Genomic DNA, 17837 nt, shown 5'->3' with positions numbered 1-17837 from the left:
CCTAGCTACACCATACTCCTGCCTGCCTATGGCACTAATAATACCTAATAAAACTTTCTTGAAGGATGGTTCCTTTCTCCTCCACCACCACCCCAATTTTTTGTTTGTTTGTTTGTTTGTTTTTCTAAAAAATCCCCCTCTGTAGTCCAGGCTGGCCTGGTACTTACTAGGTAGACCAGGTTGGTCATGATTCTCCTGCCTCCGCCTCCGGAGTGCTGGAACTACAGACATGAGCCACCATACCTGGATTCTATTTTCTCCACAGACAAATTTAAATCAACCTGTGTGGTAGATGCTTGGTTTTGGACGGGTGTGGGGGTGCACGCTGTCAGTCTCAGCACCCAGGAAGCAGAGGCATGTGAGAGAGAGCCTAGCTCAAAAAACAAGCAAACCAACAGCCTGAGTCAGTTTAATGGGAAATGCATTTGCTAAATGAGTTATTTTAACTTTAAGGGATATGTGCTCTTCTGATTCCTGTACCATTTGCCACTTTCCAAAAGAGAAGACCTTTCCTGTCCTAAGAACTGGGGAGACATCAATGGCGCAGTTCTCAACCCTCAGCAGAGAAGTGCTGTGGGCTGCAGTGAACACCCAGATTCACACAGGTCAGAGAAGGCGCAGCTGCTTCCCAGAGCGTACCGGCCATCATCTGATCCTGCTCTTCCCTTTGCAAAACAAACCCCTGCGTTGTGGTTTAAGCTTCCATGGCTAAGACAAATCTCTTCTCTTCCTCTCTGCGCAGGGGACTAATGACAATATTATATAAAGTGATAAGCTGTTTTTTATTTGTGCCATGTGTTTTAAAGTGGCAAAATGCAGCCTACGGGTTTGTTCTTGAAAAATGAATGATATTTGGTCGCCCACAGCTTTGAACTATCCCTTCTGTCGTTGGCTTGTGTATCTTTAAACAAAACAAAACAAAAACAAAAACAGTGATGAGAAAAAACAAAAACAGGTAAGAGAAAAGGAAATAGTCAAAAAAACGACCCTCTCACCTCTTAGTGCCTGGCCCAAGATTAAATGAGGTTGGCCTGTCTTATGCTGCCATCTACTGGACATGCCTGCATCTGGGGGTAAGGGGGTATAAATTATCTCCCAGGTACTCTCCAAGGATACAAACCATATCGTGTCTCCTTACAATAACGTTTAATGCCTGGAGTCTGGACTGCGAAAGCAAAACCAAAGGGCTGAGAGAAGTCTGAAGCTAAAGGCTTGACTGGGCCTTTTCAGATGCCAACTAGAAAAAGGATCAAGTCCTAGGTCCTCCGTTCTCACGTTCTCGACCTCACAACCCTTTGGAGGTCAAATGGCTCTTTCACAGGGATCGTCTAAGGCCATTGTAAACATCATAAATTTACGTCATGATTCATAACAGTAGCAAAATTACAGTGATGAAGTAGCAACAAAATAATTTTATGGCTGGGGGTCACCACAACATGAGGAACTGTACTAAAGGGTCTCATTAGAAAGGTTGTGAACCACTGTGATGGAAATCTTTGCATCAGCAGCAGAGAATTGTCCACTAGACCCATAGCCAAGGAAACTTCGGTACATTGGAAGCTAAGATGCTGTTTACAGGGCCGGGCAGTGGTGGCGTAAGCCTTTAATCGCAGCATTCAGGGAGGCAGAGACTGGTGGGTCTCTGTGAGTTCAATGCCAGCCTGGTTTCCAGAGTGAAATCCAGGACAGCCAGGGCTACACAGAGAAACCCTATCTGGAGGCGGAGTTGGGGGAGGGACGACACACAATAAAGAACAAACAAAAAGACACTATGTTACTATGTTATCCACAGGGCTACTGATAGGAGAGGCAGAGACCCTGCTTGGAGGCAAAGTCCACTAATCCTAGCACCCAGGATGCTGCACCCTGAGGTTTGAAATACAAAGTGAGCTCTCCTTTCAAAAGGGGAAATAGGAGGGGAAAGGGGAGGGAGGGATAAAGGGGAGGGAAAACTTTAGGATAGAAGTGTTGGATCAGGAGCTACAGTCTCACAGACCAAGCCCAACCCCAGCAGCTGACAGGCACGCCCTCTGTGACCTTGCCATTACTAAACAGGTGCTAAAGGTCACCTGTCAACCAGAGTCAGCAGCGGCCTGAGGACAAGCAGGTACTCAGTGCTAACTGTGTGGCGTGGGGCTCTCCTCTGCTCCCTGAACCCATAAGAAGGGTGGGGCTCTCCTCTGCTCCCTGAACCCATAAGAAGGGAACCCCACTTTGCTCTGTGGAACCAAACGCTAAAATTCCCCCCATGCTGCCTGTAGTATTAAATAACTTCTAATAAGTCTGTTACCCACGTGAGCAGTCTGGGGCCGGCCAGACTCAGTGAGCGAAGGGACTGGCCATTAAGCCTGACTCCTGACTTAGATCCCAGGGACCCTCAGATGGGAGACGTGACTCCCACAGGTTGCCTCTGGGCTCTATACTCACATGCACACACCGAATTAATTAATTTAAAATGCCCTTACCCTCTGAGCCATCTCGCTGGCCCTACGGGTTGTTTTAAATACTATTAAGGTTGCTTTTTACATATACAACTTAGTCACCACTTTCTGTTTACAAGATTGGCGTTTTTCCATCCATGAGTTGCCTGGCTTTTATTCGCCTTCTTATAAGGAGTCTTTTAGAGGCAATATTTTCAACTCTGAGATATCTTTAGATGCTTTGGCATATGAATGAAAAGCACATCTCATTGTTTCTAAGGTGTGGGATTCCCTCCTCTACCTCCCAAAGTGAAGCCCTTGGATGAGTCTTCTGGTCCTTCTGGAACGTTCCATGTTGCACCTATGAGAATGACTTAATCAGCTCTCTAACTGAATTCACTTGGTTTCAGTTATATGCTTTCATCACCGATTTTAGGGTCAGATGGTAGGTGTGGGTTCGTGACGACTCAGGCTACACCTACAGGGGCTTCTTTCTCTCCCCACTGCTACAGGGAATGGCAGGCAGCCTATTGAGAGATTCCCTGGAACTCATAACCCTCTCTTCCCCAAAGGAATCTTCCCAACCCATCTATCCAAGCCCCTAAGCAATCGAGAGGTAGAGGTGACACGTACGATGACCATACACTAACTGCAGGACAGTGTGGTGGACACACACTAACTAAGGACAGTGTGGTAGACACACACTAAGGACTGTGGTGGACACACACTAACAACCATGTGATGGACACACTAACTAGTGTGATAAACACACACTAACAACCTTGTGATGGACACACACTAACAACCGTGTGATGTACATGCACTAACTAAAGGACGAATCTTGCCCCATCCCCTGTGCTCCCGTTTCCTCTCTCTTGCTGTGATACAACACTCTGACCTACAAGCAATTTAGAGGAGGGAAGGATTTGCTTAGTTTACACTCTCGTGACCCCAATCCAATGTTTGAGGCAAACTGGGGCAGGACTCTGGAGGAACACTGCTTGCTGGCTCACTTTCTGGCTCAAGTGGGAGGCTTGTGCTTAGGTAGCATTCTTATACAGTCCAGGACCATCTGCGTAGGGAATGGTGTCACCCACACTGGGCCAGGCCCTCCTCCACCAATTAATAATCTAGACAATCTCCCACAGGCTAAATGTCACCTAGGTGATTCCTCGTGATGTCTTTCCTCTCAGTGGCTAACTCCCCTACCCTGGCGACCTCTGGATTTTCAGCTTCCTGAGAATTTTGTATTAATGTCAGGCAAAGTTAGGCATACCAGAAAGTAGGTCACTCGATTCCTTTTAGAATGCAAGACCTCAGACCTTCATTGCGCCTTCACTCTCATGGGGTTGCATAGTGTTCCTCATTGCGCCAACATTATTCTTGAGGATGATGGGTAACATGACCACCCACTCTTAAGTCGGGGCTTAAGCTAAGAATCTCCCCAGTGTGCTGGATCATCACAGCTTCAGCTGTCAGTTTGACACAAGCCTGGCATTACCTAAGAAGAGGGAAGCTCAGCCAACAAACTGCCTCCATGTAAGCATATCTGTAGGGTGTCTTCTTGATTCGCGGTTGACATAGGAAGGTCCAACCCATTGTGGGCCGTGCCGTCTCTGGGCAGGTGGGCCTGGGCTGTACAGGAGAAGCAGCTGCACAAGCATGGGACTCAAGCATGTAAGCAGCATCTCCCCACGGCCTCTGCTTCAAGCTCCCACCCTGACATTCCCTGATGGCAGACTGCCACCTGTGGGCATTGCTTTTGGTCATGATGTTAGTCATAGCAACAGGGAACCAAACGAAGACACTCATCCTTGACTTCCAGCACTCAGGAGGCTTTATCTGTGTGGTTCTATAGGCTGTGGGGAGTGAGGGGGTGGGTTAGAAAAGGGGGAGATGGCCACTAGGTGAAGGGAGTGAAGGCAGATGTCAGAACTGGCCATTTGGGAAACTGGAGACGGTATTAACTAGAAACTGGCTGTGTTCTGAATCGGCACAAGCCCAACTTTAATTTTAAACGGTTGCCAGAGCAACACAAAAGTATAACATTTTTCCAGAGGCTGCCAGAGCAAAGAATCACAAACTTGAGAGCTTAAGTAACATAAATAGATCCTATCTGGCAAACAGGAAGCTGAATATGGAGTCTGAGACCAATGCTCCAGCAAGGGATGGGCTTCTCTGAGGGGTCTCCAGGGAACCTATAGATGTCCCCCTCCGATCTGTGCCTTCCACTGACATCTGTGTCCAGGCCTTTCCTTCAGATGAGGATAGCAGCCATCCATGCTGGTGGAGGCTCACTCTAGTGGCCTCATTTTAACTCAATCATTATTTAAATCCCTAACCCCCAAACACAGTCACGTGTTTCTTAAGATAAGCTCTCAAGTCGATTGGGCTGCCCTCAAATGTAGCCCAGGATGAAACTGGAACTCCTGATTCGCTTCCACCTCCCAACTGTTGGAATCACGTGGACATAGCCACATTCTGAAATAATAGGGGTGAGTACTTGAATACGTAAATGGGGGGGGGGGCACAGTTAAACCCTTAACATGCAAAAAGGCACTATTTCTAGAATATTCGTCCTGTAACTTTGCTTGCTTATCGCCCATATGTGCATGAGCTATAGAAACGATCCCTGAAAGTATAGTCTTTCACCCATGTATATGATAGGAGACTCCTCATGTCTGAATTCTTCCATTCACGTTCTGCATAAATCAGGAATATGTTGTTTATGTTGCTTTAAATATGCATTTGTGTGTGCGGTGCTTTGCCTGCATGTGCATATGTGCACCACATGCATGCCTCCTGGTGGCCACAGAAGCCAGAAGAGGACATCAGACTCCCCAGGACTAGAGTTACAGACAGTTGGTAGCTGCTATATGGTCTGGGAACTGAACCAGGGTTCTCTAGGAGGGAGCCAGTTCTTAACCACTGAGCCATCTCTCCAGGCCTCTATGTGTTCTTAATCCTATAAATGACGAGAAAAATTACTTGAGTATATGCCACCGACACTGTACTAGTGTATTAGTGGCTTTGATGCATGACTGTGATAGAATATCATGGCCAGAGAAACTTAAAAATGAAAGACCTTATTTTGATTTACAGTCTTAGAGGGAAAGAGTCTATCATGGCAGAAAAACACACAGAAAGAAGACAGAGACAGAGAGAACAGGAAGTGGGGTGAGGTTCTCCGCCATGAAAGCCCACCACCAGTGACATACTTCCTCCTGCAAGGCTGCACTTCCTAAAGACTCCATAACCTCCTCCAAACACCACTAACTGGGGACCAAGTGTTCAAAGACATGAGGCTGTGAGGGGCATGCTCATTCAAACCACCATGGGAAGAATGATGGATCTTTTATTGGAGGGAAAAAGTCACTTGGCCTCGGGGAACCAGTTTTTTACCCAGGAGGTGGGGTGGTTGACAATGGCTTTGTCTTGTTTCTCTGTCTCTGAGACAGAATGCCTGACAGCCTCAAGAAGGGATGATTTCTCTTAGTTCATGGCTTCAGGGGGTTTGGGTCCATCGCGGAGGGAATCTCAAGTCACGGTGGCTGGAGTAGAAGGTGAAGGCTGTTCACACCATAGCAGACCAGGAGCCGAGGGGGAAGCAGGGGCAAAGGATGGTTCCCCCTTCAAAGCTTCTTTCTGTCAGTCAGTCCCTATCTCCTAAGGATCCCATGCCACAAGAGCACTGCCAGCTGGGGTCGATATTCAAGACATGAGATCATGGACCACTGACAGTCAAACTGTGGCAGTCTTATTGTGGGTATTGCAGTTGTCAAGGAAACAGAGTTACATCCCCATCAGGATCCCAGGCAGCTTTCTGGCAGAAACCACCCTTTGAAACCACAGAAATAGACATAGGGGAGGGAGAGAGACGCCTGGTCAGTATTAACACTGGATACACTGTGGACAAGTGGAGCAAAGTGGGGAGTCCGCCTTGGCTTCTAGCACGGTGGTTCTCAACCTTCCTAAGGCTGCAGTCCTTTAATACAGCCCCTCATGCTGTAGGGACCCCCAACCATCAAATTATTTCATTGCTACTTCATAGCTGTTATTTTGCTACTGTTGTGAATCGCACTGTAAATATCTGTGTTTTCTGATGGTCTTAGGTGACCCCTGTGAAAGGGTCATTGGACCCTCAGAACGGTCATGACCCAAAGGTTGAGAACCACTGCTCTAGGGTCTCCAGACCAGTGAAGAAATGCATTCTTTCAGGACCTCTCAGTCAAGTAAAGAATGCATAAACCCCAGTGCCAGGGAGCACTCATTCCAGGGGAGACCTAGACTCTGCCCTGGGGGACTTGTACTGTGATGGAGGAGACAGCCTTTATCTCCACAGATGGATACATCTGATTATGGAGTCACAGTGGCTCTTCCAGGGGGCTCCCTCTGTAATGGAAGACAGCCCCTTCCCGGAAGGAGCTGTTGTATAAGACTCAATCCAACATTGAGAGGACACCGTCCTTGAACTGAAGGAGCTCCTGTATGAGAAAGAAAGCCTCAAATAACCTTCTATCTTAACTACGAGTTCTATCATCGGGCACCCTCACTTATCCGGCTCAGACAAAAGTAATCTCCCAGCAGCCTTCCCCCTCTCTCTTCTCCTAGCTACAAAAGAACTTCCTCAAAAAAAAAAAGTATCTTTGTTCATCATTCACCCTTCACCTACTCTCTCCCAAGCTCAGTGACCTGGCCTCATCACACTGTCACGTGACACACTAACACCACCTTCACCTGGGCTTTTACAGACTCAGGCCCAGGAGCCGGTTCCCCGTGTGATCCCACTCCAGCCTGGAGATACTGATCTCACAGCCTCAAGCCAGTGAAACGAAGTGTCTCTAAGAGTCACAGCCATGCTTGGGAGCTTGAAATGTGTGCACTCATTGGAGCGCTGTGGCTCTGGGGAGATTCAGAAGCCACAGTCTTCATGGGTTATTTGTGGGCGGAGGAGATGGCTCAGCCAGTAAAGAAATTGCTCTACAAGCAAGAGGGCCTGAGTTCAATTCCGGGGACCCAAAGGCACCGATGGATGCTGGGTTGCTGCCGCTAACCATTTCAGCCACCTTCCCAAGGGCTAATTCTGTGCTCAAAAATAAAACCTTCAGCTTGTCTGTTTGCTTGTGTGGGTCTACCCACGCAGTTCTCCATGATCATCTTGGCTGAGTCTACTTTGTTTTGAGTTTCCCATATAAGTAAATTAACCATAAAAAAAAAACATAGCTGGTATGGGGTTGGGAACCAGATGTGGTGGCTTATGCCTAGAGTCCCAGTCCTGAGGAATTATAGACAGTCAAAGCCCAGAGGCTGTCAGTCAGTGAAAGACTCTACCTCACAAGAAATGTGGATAGTGTGTTGGGGCGGGGGAGGAGGAGGACAATTTCGAGACAGGCTTTCTCTGTGTAGCCCTGGCTGTCCTGAAACCCACTCTGTAGACCAGACTGGCCTTGAGCTCACAGAGATCCACCTGCTTCTGCCTCCTAAGTGCTGGGATTAAAGGCCTACGCCATAATTGCTATTTTACGCCACCTGTTATCTGGCTCGCTTCATGGTCTCCTAACCAACGATTGTCGTCAGAGAAGCCATACAGTCAAATGACTAACTTGCTGGTTACCTTTCCGGTCGCATCTAACATCTAACAGGTTCCCATGCACTGATCACAGAACGAGAGCGGATCCCGCATGCCCTGAGCCCACATCCTCAGTCACCACTTACCTTGCCATTACAGCCTCCTAGCAGAAATCCAGACAGAGGAGGGGACAGAAGTCACAGGTCAGTCCTTACTCCAAGTCTTGGAGAGGATTATCCTCACGTCATCCTCTAAGAGATCCCAGCTTGAGCTGGCCTTGGACAAAACTTCCTCAGGAGTGGTGTTTGCAGAGGCAGGGGGATAGATTAAGAGGCCCACCATGCCCTGAGAGCTCCAGGCAGAAGCTATGTGCTGGAAGACGCTATCAAACCACTGCTAGTGTTAATGGTGTCTTTAATGTAAGTCTTTAATAAGCTACAATGCTGGGGGGGGGGGAGGTTGAGGTGGCTTCAAGCCTTGATTGACAGCTGTCAGACCCTGGTATCCTGACTGCTCTGCCTTGAGCTAACTACCAAGCACCCAGCTACTGTGAACACTCCATTGGTAGTTTGAAGAAGCCACACAGCAAACACAGCTGCTTGCTGCCAAAAAAAAAAAAAAAAAACCAACAATCCTAGGATCCAGCACCCTCCTCCAGCCTCTGCAGGCTCTCGCACACACATGTGCACATACAAAGACACAGGTATGTGCACACATACATAAATAAATAAATAAAATAAATATTAAAAGAATACCACAGAGCGAGTTACTTATCCTCTCAGAGCCTTGTTTCTTTTTTCAGGAGAAAAATGTAACGGCGTGTAATTGACTTTGTGAGAACCTTGCTGCTCCCTGGGATGGGACGCCATCTGGAAGAAGAACCTAGAAGTTGGCTGACAGAAGACAGGCTTTCGTGCCCCTCTTCATTTTCCTCATCATTCTGGACCTCTGTGAGGAAAGAAGCTGCAACCAATGTCTTTTGTGCTAAGAGATGATGTCAACAGCTGCATGGAGGGGATTTATCCGCTCTTTAAGTGCTCCATTCTGAGGTAAGTGAACAGGTACCGCCCTGCCAAAATGGCTGCCTGCCTGCCTGCCTGCCTGCCTGCCTGCCTGCCTGCCTGTGTGGGGCTCTGAAGGAGTGAGGCTTGCCTATGGTGTTCAGGCTTCCACCACAGTGGGCGGAGGAGGGTTGGAATTGGATTTGTGGAAAGACTGAGAGGACCTGTGCATAAAAGAACTCGGGAAGGGCTGAGTGGCCCTCCACCATGCTCAAATAGAAAAACTCTCCCAGAGGTGGCCCACGGGCTCTCTAGCACAGTGGCCAGCCTGTAAGCAGAAGGCCAAGACTGGCCCCTCAATTAGTTGGGATGCCCTTTCTGTGGGGGCAGAAACAGTGGGGACCGGCTGTGTGGTGAAGGCACTGGGGCTGCGCAGGAGGAGAGATTTAGCCAGAGAGAGCAGAGCCTCTATTGTATGGACGGATGAAGAGGAAGGCTTCAAGGAGGAAGGTTTACAGACAGGACATGGTGGAGCTGATAGGAGGATCACAGCTGAAACAAGGCTCCCACCCCTCAGGGCCCCTGGGCTCTCAGCCCTTCAGAAGAAGAGTCTCAGCATGTACAGTCCCCCAGGCACCCCTAGGATCATGAGGGATCTGGGGAAAGGGCAAGGCTGTAGAGAAACCTACCTTCCTGGGTGTCAAAGGCCCTGGGGGAAAAGTTACAAGGATGTCCAGGGCCTGATCCCTGGAACCTGTAAATGTGGCCTCGCAGGAAGTGGGCAGGAGTGAGGAAATTAAGGAAGTCACAATGATGAGATTATCCTGGATTAGTGAAGTGGATCCTAAATGGAACCACAGAGTGTCTATTATTATAGGATGGAGGCGAAGGGAGGTTTTGCCATAGGGGAAGAAAGTGGCATTGCCACTGCTGCAAGATGCCCCACTTCCGGCTCTGCCAATGAAGGAGGCCAGAGAGGCAAGGACATAGATTCTCCTCCCATGTACACGGAGACAGCTCATTCGTTTTCCGGCTGCCCAGACACGAAATAATGACACAGAAACTATATCAATTACAACACTGTTTGGCCAATGACTCAACTGTATTTCTAGCTAGCTCTTATATCTTAAATTAACCCATTTCTATTAACCTGTGTATTGGCACAAGGTAGTGGCTTACTAAGGGTCAGGTGTCTGTCACCTTTGGCAGCAACATGGTGTCTCCCTGACTCTGCCCACTCTCTCTCTCTATCTCTTCCAGCCTGGCTATATTCTGCCCTGCCATAGACTAAGGCAGCTTCTTATTAACCAATGGTAATAAAACATATTCACAGCATACAGAGGGGAACCCCACATCACTCCCAGAGCCTCCTGAGGAGGTGGGGTCCTGCCCATACCTTTGTTTATATGCAGCAAAGCTGATCAGGGACTTCTGACCTCCACTGCTTTGAGAGAATTAATGGGTGTTATTTTAAGCCCTCAATCTTGTAATAGTTTGTTACTATGTCACCGGGAATGAAGACAGACCGACATACATACACAGTGGTAGTTGGTTAGAAAGCCCTGAAAGGCCAGGAAGACAGAGATGTGCCCATACCTGGTGGATAGTTGATGCTACAGGAGGTCCTGGGTGGAAAAGCTTCCAAGAAAGAAGAAGCCAGCTTTCCAGCCTACCACTGAAGGAACACAGGGGATGAGCCAGTCGGCAATGGCTGGAGAAGTACATTGAGTCCCCTGTACCAGGAGTGTCCTGGGTCCCCTCAAAAGAGCTTAGGAGACCCACAGTTCATGGCAACCTAAATATTTTGGTAGTTATTTGAGTGAAGAAGAGGAGGAGGAGGAAGTAAGAGAACAGTGAGAGAAGAGGAGGGGTAGGAGGAGAAGGAGAGAAGAGGAGGAAGAGGAGGAGAGGGAGGGAGGAGGAGAAGGGAAGCAGCTAAGGGGCCTGGGAGATGGCTCAGCAGTTAAAGGAACTTGCCACCAACATAACCTGAAATCAACCCCAAGCACCCACATGGCACAAGGAGAGAAATGACTCCTACAAGCTGTCCTCTGACCTCCACACAGCCGTTGTGCCGTGCACATGTGTGTACGTGCACAACACACATGCACATGTACACACAAGCACACACAAATGAATAAATGTTTTGAAATAAAGATTTACTATGTACATCAAGTTGGCCTTGAACTCAGAGAGCAAATAAATGTAACCTTTTGCTTTGTTTTTTCCAGACAGGGATTTCCTGTGTAGCCCTGGCTGTCCCGGAACTAGCTGTGTAGATGAGGCTGGACTCGAACTCACAGAGATCCGCCTACCTCTGCCTCCCTAGTGCCAGGATTAAAGACGTGTGCCACTACTGCCTGGTTCAGCCTTACTATTTTTTAATAAGTCATCTCCATTTCTACTGTGACCCACATGCCCTGATCATCCTTGTTCTGATACCCAAAATTCCTCCAGTAACACACCCCTTGTGTAGCTCAAGACAGTGCAACATGATTGTCACCTGTCACACAGGGGATGACAGTGCAGTTCCCACAAGGTGGCAGCTGTGAAGACGGAGGGCCGCCAGTTTCTGGGCATATTTTGAAAGGAGTGTGTGATCTCATAGGACACCATTGTTTAGGCTTCTGCCCTGGCCCCAACAGGCCAGGTTCAAATCAAAATGAGATCGGCCACGCCAAAGTTCCACAGTGAGTTCTCTGGCCTTCTGAGAAGTGAGGACAGGGAGGAGGGGATGGCTCAGCGGGGACAGATGTTTGTAGTCAGGCCTGGCACTGGGGTTGTTGTTGTTTTTCTTTTATTTACTCGTTGGGGGCCCTCTATCCCGATCCCAAATAAATCCACAGAGACTTATTCTTGCTTAGGCATGCCCGGCCTTAGCTTGGCTTGTTTCTAGCCAGCTTTTCTAACTAAATTATGCCATCTACCTTTGCCTCTGGGCTTTTGTCTTTCTCTGTTATTAGACCAATCAGGTGTTTTAGACAGGCCACACAGCTTCACAGAGTTAAATAAATGCAACATAAAAGAATGCAGCACACTTTTGCAGGGGGAGGGAAATGGGAGGCGGTGGCGGGGAGGAGGCAGAAATCTTTAATAAATAACTAAATAAATAAAAAACAAATGTTCCAAAGCATAAACAAATGTAACACATCTTAAACCAATATTCCACGGCATGAAGCCTGAGTCCAACCCCCGAGGCCCACATGATGGAAGGAGAAACCGACCTGGCAAGTGCCCTCTGACTTCTGCATGGCACAGAGGCACACACATACCCACATGCCCAAACAAATGAATAAATAAATATAAAGGTAATTTTTTAAAGGTAATTTTTAAAGAATGCTTAAGGAATGGGGCTAGAGAAATGGCCTAACAGTTAAGAGAATTCGCTGTTCTTGCAGAGGACCTGGGTTTGGGTCTCAGCTTCCATATCAGGTGGCTCACACTCCGGCTCCAGGGAAACCTATGCCCTCTTCTGGGCTCCCAGAGTACTGCACTTTTGCTCATACACACAGATATGCGTGTGTATGTGTGATTAAAAATAAAAAGCTTAACGAATTCATTAAAAAAATAAATGAGGACAGAAATGCCAGCCAAATCTCCCAAACAGACCAGTCCAGCCGGCAGGATCATATGTCTCCCTCCACTAAAAGTGACTTGACCTTGCCTGGTGTCAACCAATGAAGGTTTTTTTTTTTTTTTTTTTCCTATTTTCAGCCCGTCCCCTTTCTGCTGTCCTGTCTACAAACTTGGCCTTCTCTGCTCAGCCCATGAGACTCTCGTTCTGTTTTCTAGAACAGTCTAGTGCCTTGTTCTAGAATCCCTAATGGGGTCAATTAAGAGCTTTAAACTCAATTGTCGTCCTTTTGACTTGTGACCACGCCAACAGTGCCTGTTGACGATTGGATACAGGGTGTGAGGCAGAGATGGGTGTTCAGGATGGCTACAAGGTGTTCAACCAAGCAACTGGGTGTCGGCAGTGCTGCCAGCAGGGCGGGCCGCGAGGGTGGCTTAATTGTGTTCTGAGATGCTTACAAGAGAGGCAACTGCATCTCAGGTTAGCTGGGCCCCCAGCAGGTCTGAGCTCCCAGATCCCAGCCCTTTGGTGGTGTTTAAGGCCCTGAGAGATGGATGTCTCCAGGAAAGTTTGAATGAAGAGACAGGGTCCAAAGATAGTGGGGAGTGGCTGGGAGGAGAAAGGTTAGAAGAGCTGGGGGGGGGGGGGGGCGGGTGATGAGCAAGGGAGCCAGAAGGGCAGCCCTAGAGAGTGGGAGTGTGTGGTCCTAGACGGAAAGAACTGTGAAGATGGATCAGAGAGGTGGGGGGAGGGGTGACATCTCCAGAGGGTTACATGTGTTTATACAATGTTTAAGTCACCAGTGTCGGGGATAACTATTACTCATAGCCTGAGTGTGACCCAGATAGGTCACCCCAACCTGGAAGCCAAAAACGCAATCCATATTTTATTTCCCATTTCCAATCATTTTCCCCCGCTTCACCCAGCACAGCTGATCCCTGGTCCGCAATCACTTCACATACCATGAGACAGGCTCTCCAAGAGCAAATCCACAAATGAAGTGACCCCAGTTAAATGTGAACCCTCTCCCGTTATCCAGGTCTCAAGTAGAGAGCGCCGTCTGGAAAATGACCTACTTCACATATTGGGAATGAACGTTTCCCCCTGGTTTCAACATCTCTACAGCCTGGAAATGTCTTCAATCAGTGTCCTACGATCACCTGGCATTCACGCGTGAGCAAGCCATTTGAAACCTTCAAACCATGTACATAAAGAGCCAGCAGCTTCTGGGTGTGGTGGTGCACATACCTTTAATCCCAGCACTCAGGAGATAGAGGCAGGTGGATCTCTGTTAGTTCACAGACTGAGTTTCAGGTCAGGCAGAACTCTATAGGAGAACATCTTTGAAAATTAAATTTTAAAAGCTTTAATTTTTAAAGAGCCAGCAGTATAGCATGCTAGGTGAAAGAAAATGAGGTATGTCCCCAATAAACTAAAAGCCCAAGGATTGTGATTCCGTTTATCCTTCCTAGCTTCTCATTGGCTCAGCCTTGGCTAGAGGATGCTGGTTTTATCCTCCCTAGCTTCCCATTGGCTCAGCCTCGGCTAGAGGATGCTGGTTTTATCCTCCCTAGCTTCTCATTGGCTCAGCCTCGGCTAGAGGATGCTGGTTTTATCCTCCCCAGCTTCTCATTGGCTCAGCCTCGGCTAGAGGATGCTACATGTCTGACTTTTTGGTTCTCCTTTTGGGGACTTTGGAGATGGTTCAGTGAGTAAAGTTCTTGCCCACACAAGCCTAAGAAACTGAGCTCAGATGCCCAGCACCCACGATCAAGAGGGATGCAGCAGTGTGCGTGCATCTGTAATCCCAGTCCTGAGGGACAGAGACAGGAATAGTCCACGGCTTGCTGGCCTGCTAGTCTAGTCAAAAAAGTGAGCTCCTGGATCAATGAAAGACCCTCTTGCAAAAAGCAGGATGGCAAGCCAGGCAGTGGCGACACACACCTTTAATCCCAGCGCTCAGAGACAAAGACAGGAGGATCTTTGTGAGTTTGAGGCCAGCCTGACCTATAGAGCAAGTTCCAGGACAGCTAGGGCTGCTACACAGAGAAACCCTGTCTTGAAAAACCAAACCAAACGAACAAAAATGTAAGATGGCAAAGCAATTGAGGGAGATAGCCCATTATCAAGCCCTGCTCTCCATACAGATTTACAAGGCTCTCTCTCTCTCTCTCTCTCTCTCTCTCTCTCTCTCTCTCCCTCTCTCTCTCTCTCTCTCTCTCTCACACACACACACACACACACACACACACGCATGCACACACACAAAACCTTGTTTCCTCTTGCTTCTTGTCACTCCTAGTGCATCCACCTTTCCCTTAAGGCAGTGTGGTCGTGACACCTAGTAGGCAAGCATCAGAATTACCCTGACGAGGCAGTAAATTTTACTTCCGGGGCCCAGTTTACAGAGGTTCTGATTCAGCAGGTCTGGGTGGGGCCTAGGAATCCACATTTCTGCTAGGTCCCTTGGCTTACTAGTTTCATTGCTGTGACAAAACAATTTCCATAAGCAAGTTAAGGACCAGGTACACAGTCCATCATGGTGGGGTAAGCATGGTCACCACGGGAGCGCGAGGCAGCTGGTCACATCCGGTCCATAGGCAGGAAGCAGAGAGACGGATGCTGGTGTTCAGCTGACTTCCCCCTTTTGTAGTCAGTTAGGACCCCAGCCTAGGGAATGGCACCGCCCACATGGAGGGTGGGTCTTCCACCTCAGTCAGTCTAAAGGATCTCTCCTAACCTCCCTGAAGATGTGTTTCCATGGTGATGGAGTTGACAGGATGAACCAGCACAGCAGCTGATGTTGATTCTGCTGGTAGGGGACCGTGCGAATCTCTTTTCCTGTCTTCCTGTATTTATTTCATTTTCCCTCATTCACTGTTCCTGTTCGGATTCTTTTTTTAGGGGGAAAAAAATAAGTATACTGAGTCACACTTCTCGAGTCTTTCTGGTCTCTTTTTAAACTCCCTGTGCAATCTGGATCTTAGAGGCAGAATCGTATGACACTGGCTGTTTTCGCTTCCTGACCCTCGAGTCAACCAGAACCGAACTTAATGGCATTAATTCCTGTGTCTCAGCTTACGCCAGATGACACGTTCTATTTATACATAGAACATCCATAACTTTTTTTTAACCTTCCATGGTGGAATCTGGCAATTAGTTGCGACCCACCTTCTGTAAGCAAGATATCCAGAACCAACCTTTTAAAAAGTTGTTCACGTATGTGTGTATATGGATGGATGGATACATGCATTCATGTATGAGCACATGTGTATGAGGGAGCTCAAGAAGGTGTCGGGTCCCTTGGAACTAGAGTTACAGGGGATTGTGAGGCATCGGTGTCCTTGTGACTGAACCACAAGCACTCCGGCCTGCTGAGCCATCTCTCCAGCCCCAGTGCTCGCCTCTGATTTCTACTACAATTGATGGCAGGATTAGATGGCTCCCTGGATGCCAGTCCATTCCCATTGCATTGAGTGGCCTCCAGGATAACTCTACTGGGGGTGACTAGCTGCACTGGGGGGCACTTGGAAACATCTGGAGCAGATGTATGTGGTAACTGGGAGGATGCTCCTGATGTGTCTGGGTGAAGGCTAGCAGTGTGGCTAAGCAGCTCATGAGGTTCAGGAGTGCCCCTACATCAAAGATGAGTCTGAGCGAAAGGCAGTGAGAATCAAAAACTATTTTTTTGATAGTCTTGGGGAGGGAGCTACTGAGGTACCCATAGTATGCCCACATCTTAGTCTTCAGTTCAGACTGAATGGACCAGAATGGCACCCTTAACAAAATCCCCACCGCACTTTGGGCAGTAATGTTCTTTTATAAGCATACAGGAATTTAGTTGCCCTTAAAGCCCTGATTTAAAGCTATTGCCCCGCCCCCAGTGGCGGCTGCAGGGTTTGCAGACAGAAGATTTGCTAAGGACCAGAAGCAGTTTGGTCCTTACTCCTCGAGCTGCCTACTTCAACTCCAGTTTCCCCCCCCCCCCCCCCCCCAGCCTGTGCCCAAGCCAGCTCTGTGCAGTTCAAGGTTAAGATGCAGTGACCTAAATACTAAAGCCTGTGAAGTCCGTGCTGTGCCCGGGCCCTGTCACTCCCATTTGCTATGCCCCTCCCTGTGACCCTGCTATGGCTCCTGAGATCGTCTTGGAAGCTTACCTCAAATGCCACTTACCCTTGGCTTTTCTGGTTCGCCTCCTTGTTTATTAAGTTCCCGGATCAGTCATCGGCTCAGGGGCTCGGAGACAAGGTCAGAGAAGAATTACACCCTGCTTCCCTGTCTAGATTTGGACCAATTGAGAGACAGGTGAGTCAACCGGGTAGCGATCAAATTAGTCCCGACTTCAAAAAGTCTTGACTGAAGCTAAATTGGAGGAGGTAGCTGTAAACTTCCTAATTCCACTTCCTTAGAATTAGATGACTAACCAGCCAGGCCAGGAACACTGCTGAGCCACCAGAGTGAGAGAGAGCTCTCCAGCTAAGCTGGCCACACAGCCCCAACCCGAAGAGCCTTCTGCGGGAAGGCAACGCTGTGCCACCAAGGAGAAAGAGGATTGCTGGGCATACCCAGAGTCCTCTGCCAAATGTGTTCATCATGGAAGGATCAGGAAGGAATAGGGACATAGGTAGTGGGAACCCGAGAGGAGTTACACCAGCAGATGGTCTACGCATCAGAAGGAAACAACATGAGCAGGGCATAAGTGTTCCCACAGAAGAACACTCGCCCTCGGGTTGCGGATGCACCTGGCAAACACAAAGCCCTGGGGTTGATTTCCAGCACCCTATAAAACTGGGCATGGTAGTCCTGATCCCAGGACTCAGCACAATTAATAAAATAAATAAATAAATAAATAAAATTAATAAAAATTAATAAAAACCCAGAGACAGAAATTAGGGTTCAACCTGAAAGTCAGAAAAGCAAAACAGCCAGCCACTGGCTCCTACCTCTACCTCAGTTGGAAATGGAAATCCTGCCTCCAGGAATCTCAGAATGAGACTGTGTCTGAGAGCTGTTTCCTCTCGTTTTATATTCTTCTCCAGGACTGGAATTAAAGGCATGCACCACCCAGTTTCTATGGCAAACTTGTGTGATTATTGGGATTAAAGGTGCGTGTCACCACTGCCTGGTCTGTAAAGCTGACCAGTGGGGCTGTTTTACTCTCTCAACTCCATGAAAGCTTTATTTATTAAAATACAAATGAAATATCACTACACCCAAATATACACACACCAAAGTTTATTGAGAACACATGGGTATGAGAATGTATTAAACCC

General features: G+C 48.1%; 1 long non-coding RNA gene across 1 annotated transcript; it reads left to right on the top strand.

The window, feature by feature from the left end:
- Positions 1–4606: 4606 nt before the first annotated feature.
- Positions 4607–14513, top strand: LOC121447819. Its single transcript, XR_005974306.1, has 3 exons — positions 4607–4915; positions 8792–9038; positions 13604–14513. It is a non-coding gene; the product is annotated as an uncharacterized LOC121447819 (long non-coding RNA).
- The last annotated feature ends 3324 nt before the right edge of the window (positions 14514–17837 follow it).

This window comes from Microtus oregoni, unplaced genomic scaffold (assembly GCF_018167655.1).
Source record: "Microtus oregoni isolate MIOR12 unplaced genomic scaffold, Mior012 000005F_ref0000423, whole genome shotgun sequence".
Lineage (NCBI taxonomy): Eukaryota > Metazoa > Chordata > Mammalia > Rodentia > Cricetidae > Microtus > Microtus oregoni.
The sequence above is the reverse complement of the archived record's forward strand: the minus strand, read 5'-3'. Positions and strand labels throughout refer to the sequence as shown.